The sequence below is a fragment of the Protopterus annectens genome, chromosome 4.part0, assembly GCF_019279795.1.
Source record: "Protopterus annectens isolate FY-2018-M chromosome 4.part0, PAN1.0, whole genome shotgun sequence".
NCBI classification, from domain to species: Eukaryota; Metazoa; Chordata; order Ceratodontiformes; family Protopteridae; genus Protopterus; species Protopterus annectens.
This window is the reverse complement of record NC_056733.1, coordinates 814,195,417-814,201,398: the sequence shown is the minus strand read 5'-3', so window position 1 is coordinate 814,201,398 and position 5,982 is coordinate 814,195,417. Positions and strand designations below refer to the sequence as shown.

At 39.9% G+C, this 5,982-nt stretch overlaps 1 non-coding gene across 1 annotated transcript; it reads left to right on the top strand.

Moving 5' to 3' along the window:
* The first annotated feature begins 5,181 nt into the window (after positions 1-5,181).
* LOC122800544 lies at positions 5,182-5,342 on the top strand. Its single transcript, XR_006364575.1, has one exon. It is a non-coding gene; the product is annotated as a U1 spliceosomal RNA (small nuclear RNA).
* Positions 5,343-5,982: the final 640 nt, after the last annotated feature.

Sequence of the window (5,982 nt, the reverse complement as noted above, 5' to 3'; positions counted from 1 at the left end):
CTTTCCATTTCTTGTACTGCAACAGATGTGCATTTTTGACAGTTTGTGGATGAACTTGGACTCTCAAACACCAAGGAGAGGGGTGAGGACAACATAAATGTGTTAACAAGCTAATTGGACTTAATTACTTATGTCCAGTGGACACATATGCAAAATGGAGATCTATGAATGGGGCGATTTTTTTTTGTGGGGCAGGTGCCCATTTTTTTTGTTTTTTTATAAGGATTGAGTGAAATGTTGGTGATGGGATGTAGGTACGTGTGGGGAGGTAAGTTGGGTAGGAGAGGATGCAATTGCAGACAGACAAGACAACAGACAAGGGCAATGTGTGTCACATGAGGAGGTACACACCTTGGATGGGGAGGCTGTTGTGGAATACGAAGTGCATGTGCCTCCAGATGGCAGGAGCGTGCCTGACCTCCCCACCCATGGACAGTCAACACTGCTCCTTCACTGTCCTGATGGTGCCCAGCTTTTAGCACAGCCACCTTTGGGACAGTGAAGGAGCAGTCAACACTGCTCCTTCACTGTCCCGAAGGTGGCTGTGCTGAAAGCTGGGCACCAGGACCATCCGGCCCCATCAGGCTGTCCAGTCTGCCATTAATCTGCTGCAGGCAATGTTCATAGCTCCTATGAAAAATCCTGTGCACCATGGCTGGCAGTTGTTTCTGGGTGGCTACCACCCCTCCATCATGTTCCCGGGGGGAATGGGTACCATCCCCTGGAGTGGTTCCATCTGACAGTGGTGCAGGGCCAGTGGAGGGGGCACCACCGGCTTGGATCCTAGACATGCTGGGACCCGGTGTCATGACCGGCTGAGGTAGGGTAGGTAGATTAGCAGGAACTGGTCTACCCTGATGTGCTATCGTTATGGAGGTAAAGCAATACATATAGGTTAGTTATGAACAAACCATCGTTAGTAATAACAGCATGCCAGAACACTGGAAATAACCCCATTACATATCAATGCATATTATATGAAGCACAACAATAAATAACAGAACAGTCAGTATGTTAACAGCATGCCAGTAACAGTTACGGCATAAGACCAACAGAATAGGTAATTCAACAAGCTATATTAATATGTAACCATTGTAATACATAGCGATAATGAAACACATGCCTCAAAATAAAGCTTATAGAACAACATATGTTAAAAGTAAACCATAACCAATGAATAGCAATAATAAAAATATGAAGCTAAGGGTAGGGAGAGAGAGAGAAATACAGTCTATTAATACCATTATAGGCTATATAGTTGACAACAGTCCTGCTATTGTCTCTACACATCTGTCCTTTATTTATGTGTAAAAGTGCCCTATAACTGCTGTAGCATGTACATACCTCTCAAGCTAGCTACATGGGACAGTATGGGCCAAGCAGTAACAACTGCAGGTACACAACTACACAGAACACTTGCACATCAGGTGTACCTATATAACTACCAAGGTGTACTGTGGGCTGATGTAGTGTTACTTTGCTATTTACATAATCATGTTGATGATACATCTGTGACAAAGGGATTATGCAACAGTAATTACATTCCGTGACAGTGTGACAGTTGAGACATGTATGTGTACAGTACTGAGAGCAAACAACTATCATGCCTTGCTTGGCAGGCATGGTGATAGAACCCAGTAGCAGTGACTGCAGAGGACATCTGCATCACGTGTTAATTAACTGCAGCAACTTTTAACAGACACTCCAGGCATACAGCCATACCGAAGTTTAGACATTTTTTTTTTATTTTATTTTATTATTATTATAATTCTGTCATTTATTTTATGCTGCATTTTCACATTCCTGGTAATAATTGTAACAGTCTGTCACATCTAAACACACAATAATTTACTCATAATATGGGACACCTCACCCATTTACCTGTAGTTCTTGTGAAGAGAATATCTGCAAACATTACACAACTGATACTGTAATATTAAGATCAACATAGCACTGGATTCAAACCCTGGTCTGTGTGTGGCAAAAATGCACTTCATACACAGCATTTAGCAAACTGAGCTACTGAATCACTGCAGAGTGTTGACTGACTGATATTTGCTTAGAACTCACCTGGCACCAAAATATGATCTGGTAATAGTGGTACAGTTTTATACTTGACTGCAGTGACAGTTGAACACATATGCATGATATTCAAGCATGATAGAGATATTAGGTAAACTATACATTACTGCACAGAATACAGGTGTACAAAATACAGTGTTAGTGTATTGAAATATCTGTGAAGTCAACAAACAATATCTGATAATGGGATATGATTTGCAGTCTACAATTAGTACACTGTCATATCTGGCTGCAGCACCATACCTCACAGCCTGAATGCTTGTAGATGACATGCAATGGTGAAAACAAGACAATCCTGATGTACATGATTTACCTTGGTATTATTGCTATTGGTCCACGTGTCATTGCAGACCATTTGTCATAAGTCATTTTTTACAAAACAACTCTGAACCTACACTTATTCCACATACTTTCATGAAGGTGCTGTTATTATTTTGTGTTTTTATTGCAGAACAGTTGTAATAATTAATTTCTTGCAAAACAGCCCTACTTCCACACTTCTTGGACATCAGACTTTATTAGATATACCTTTATGCAGGTACTGATATTATTTCATGTTTTTATTGCAGAGCAATTGTAACAATGGATTTCTTGAAAAACAGACCTACCTCCACAGTCATTGCACAACACACTTTATTAGAGATACCTTCAATCAGTTACTGGTATAATTTCAAGTTTTTATTGCACAACAGTTGTCATTATGCAGGTGTTGCAATACAGCTCTAATTCCACAGTTATGGCACTACAAACTTTATTGCATATATTTTATTAAAGTTAATGCTTTAGTCTTCCCTGCTTATGGCACTACAGTTGGCAGTATGCACTTCTTGCAGTACAGGTGCAAGTCCACATTCATTGTGATACACTTTTTACTGCATACACCTATTAACAGTTAAGACTTTACTCTTTCTTGCTTATTTGACAATAGATAGCAAAAATACATCTGTACTCACCACACTCATGGTGCAGCCTGGCCAAGGGCCCGGCATGCGCCCCGATGCTGCAAGCCCTGTCCTCTGCAGCTGTTGGGAGAGAAGCACACCATTATACATACCAGTTTAGCAGACATTCAAGATTAGATATTGGTGAAACACAGGTGATAGTACTTACATACATATGGGGCATTCCCTGCCTAGAATTCTTGGACCCAGGTGTCCAAAATAGCCCTCTTCCATCTTTTCAGGTCATCATGGTGGTGATAATACTCACTTGTATGGGGGATACCAGTTGCACTGGTGACATCCCTTGTCAGCCAATCCCAGGCCTCTGGCTTACACTCTGAGCTGTGGTAACCTCCCTGAATCAGCTTGCCTTCATGGTTTTTGACAAGGAGTCTGACCACGAACCTGGACTCCTGAATGCCCTAACGCTGCACCTGAAAGCACAAACCCTCTTCAATGCCTGCCATTATATCTTTCAGAGACAGAACTCCAATGGATTATGCTGTATTCCTGCCTATTGGACTTAATATAGCTTGTTGTCCTGTCCTTACACACCACTGGGCAATATTTAAAAATGAGGCACATCACTTAGCAGCATGCAAACCAGCCAAGCGATGCCAAGCAGTGCATAAACATTAGCCACCGTTATTTGTTCATGCAGTGCTTAACAGGTCTTAGCAAGTCTTAGCAGACCTTAGCTAAGTGCAGCAGGCCAGTATTTAAAAATAATTTGCATAATTTCTATTTTGCACAAAAATGCTAATTTGCTCTTCCATGTACTCAAACCCCACACCTACTGCACATGAGGCCATGACTTTACCCATTTAGCTACATGGATGTGTGGAACTTTGCTATACAGTTACATATACCTCTGAGCTACCTTTAAGCAGTGCCAAGCACTGTGGTGCGATGTGCAAACCTGCTCAGCTATGCTTAAACTTGACCTTTACAGAACTAATTAAATATATCTGGTTTCTATTTTTAGATGTCTCGCAGGTGTCTTGGCACCGCTTAGCACTGCTGTGCTCCATGTCGTGCCACACCGAGCAAACATGCTTTTTAAAAAAATAAATAAAAAATTAAATGACATTGCTATAATACAATTGGACAGTGTGGGGAGTGTGGTACTCATTTGCGGACAAAGCACCACACTCCCTACACTGATTCAGTAACCATGTCCCATGACTCTCTCTTGGCAATGTGCCATGATTAATATGCATGGCACCCTGCCAAGGGGGAACCGTGTACATGGACATGATACCATTCCATGTAGGCTCTACACTATGCCTAGGGGCCTGTCAGCTACATTAGACTCACTGATAGCAGTGCTATTCAGTACTCTCATTTACATACAAAATAATTATGATTCACTTTTTCAAACCTCAGTTTAGTAAGCAATGTTTGACTATCTGCTAAACTAATAGCCAACCTTTTTATTTTCTAAGCATACACCTAGTTCTAGCCATCTCCACACCTGCAGGCATTTAAAAACCTAATCTGTTGATAAAGGATAACTATGGCTAAAAAATGAAAAACAGATACTTTTTAATCCCATCTCAGTGGCTTTTTCTATGCTAATGCCCCTAAAGCATTTTAAACAGACATTCTAATTTTCTAATTCAGATATCTTAATGGCATGGACATATCAATGTGATATTTAAGTGCGTCCTTTCCTAAAATAAACTGTCTGCAATCTAGCTTCTCAAGCAAGAGCATTCCAATTAAATAGAATGTCAGTGCTCTGAATTACTGCTTACTCTACGAATCTTTAGAGAGTGGCCTGAAACTTACTTCCAGTGATGCTTTCTGATGCATGTTATTTGTTTTATTTTAAATACAATATAATAAGCCCTTTCTTCTTCAGCTGCAAAAACAGAAGTTAAGTTTTAAATATTTTGAAAAACACAACTCAGGACTCGTCATCATTCATTTTCCGTTTCTTTTTCTATGGCTCCAGTGAGTGGAAAAAAAAGGCAGTCAAGAATAATGAGACAAAGTGAAAGGGCTACGGATCTTTAGATACTCAACAGGTTTATGAACACAACGTGAAGCACCCAAACAAAACCAGAAGTGTAATGGATGATGAGGTATAAATACAGAGAGAGAGAAAGTTCTTAATGAAAGTGTGGGAGATTTCCTTAAAAATAAATAGCCTTTAATATTTACTTGTAAGGAAGATCCCATGATCAAGAAGGTGGTTCCTCAGGGTGAGGCTCTTTCATTGCCCTTTGGTTGGGTTGACCCCTGTGATTTCCCAAGTGTTAGAAACTCAGCTGCATAATTTATGATAGTGGGGGACAGTGTTCATGTTGTCCCCTCAAAAAACAGACCAGAAAAAAAAATCAATGATTTATATACCAAGGAAGCTGAAACAGCATATAAATGCTACATAAGGGGAGGAATAGACAAATCATACTTTTTTACACATGCTCCACTTGGGTCATTTTGTGGGATACATAAAAAATGTTAAGTCATAATTGTCCTTTTACAGAAAGCATGGCTACAGATTTCCCTGCTGAGGAAGCACAGATGAAAATCTCAAGTGTTATTATGATGTAGTAGTGTGCCTTTAAAATATATTTTCTATAAGAGCTTCTATGGAGCCCATTTTAAGTAGTCAGATTATACTGATATAGATGCGCCTTCAAAGTTACCATTTTTAATGCTAATTAGTGAAATTCTGTTTGTGTTTGTTTTGTTATGTCTGTTTGAAGTCAGACCATTTTCTCTAAAGACCTGGACCAAGACCAAAGAATGTTATCAAAGGGAATGTATGATTTAATCAGTTGATGCAGAGAATTAAGCTGTTAACAAGCTGTTTTTTTTTGTGATCCAGTTGTCCAGGAATTGGTTGTCTCAGTCACCATTGCCCAACCATGTGGCTCCTGCACCAAGTCTGAAAAAAAGATCCACGAAGATCTGTATTCTACCCCGGTCAATAAATACAACTAAAATAAGA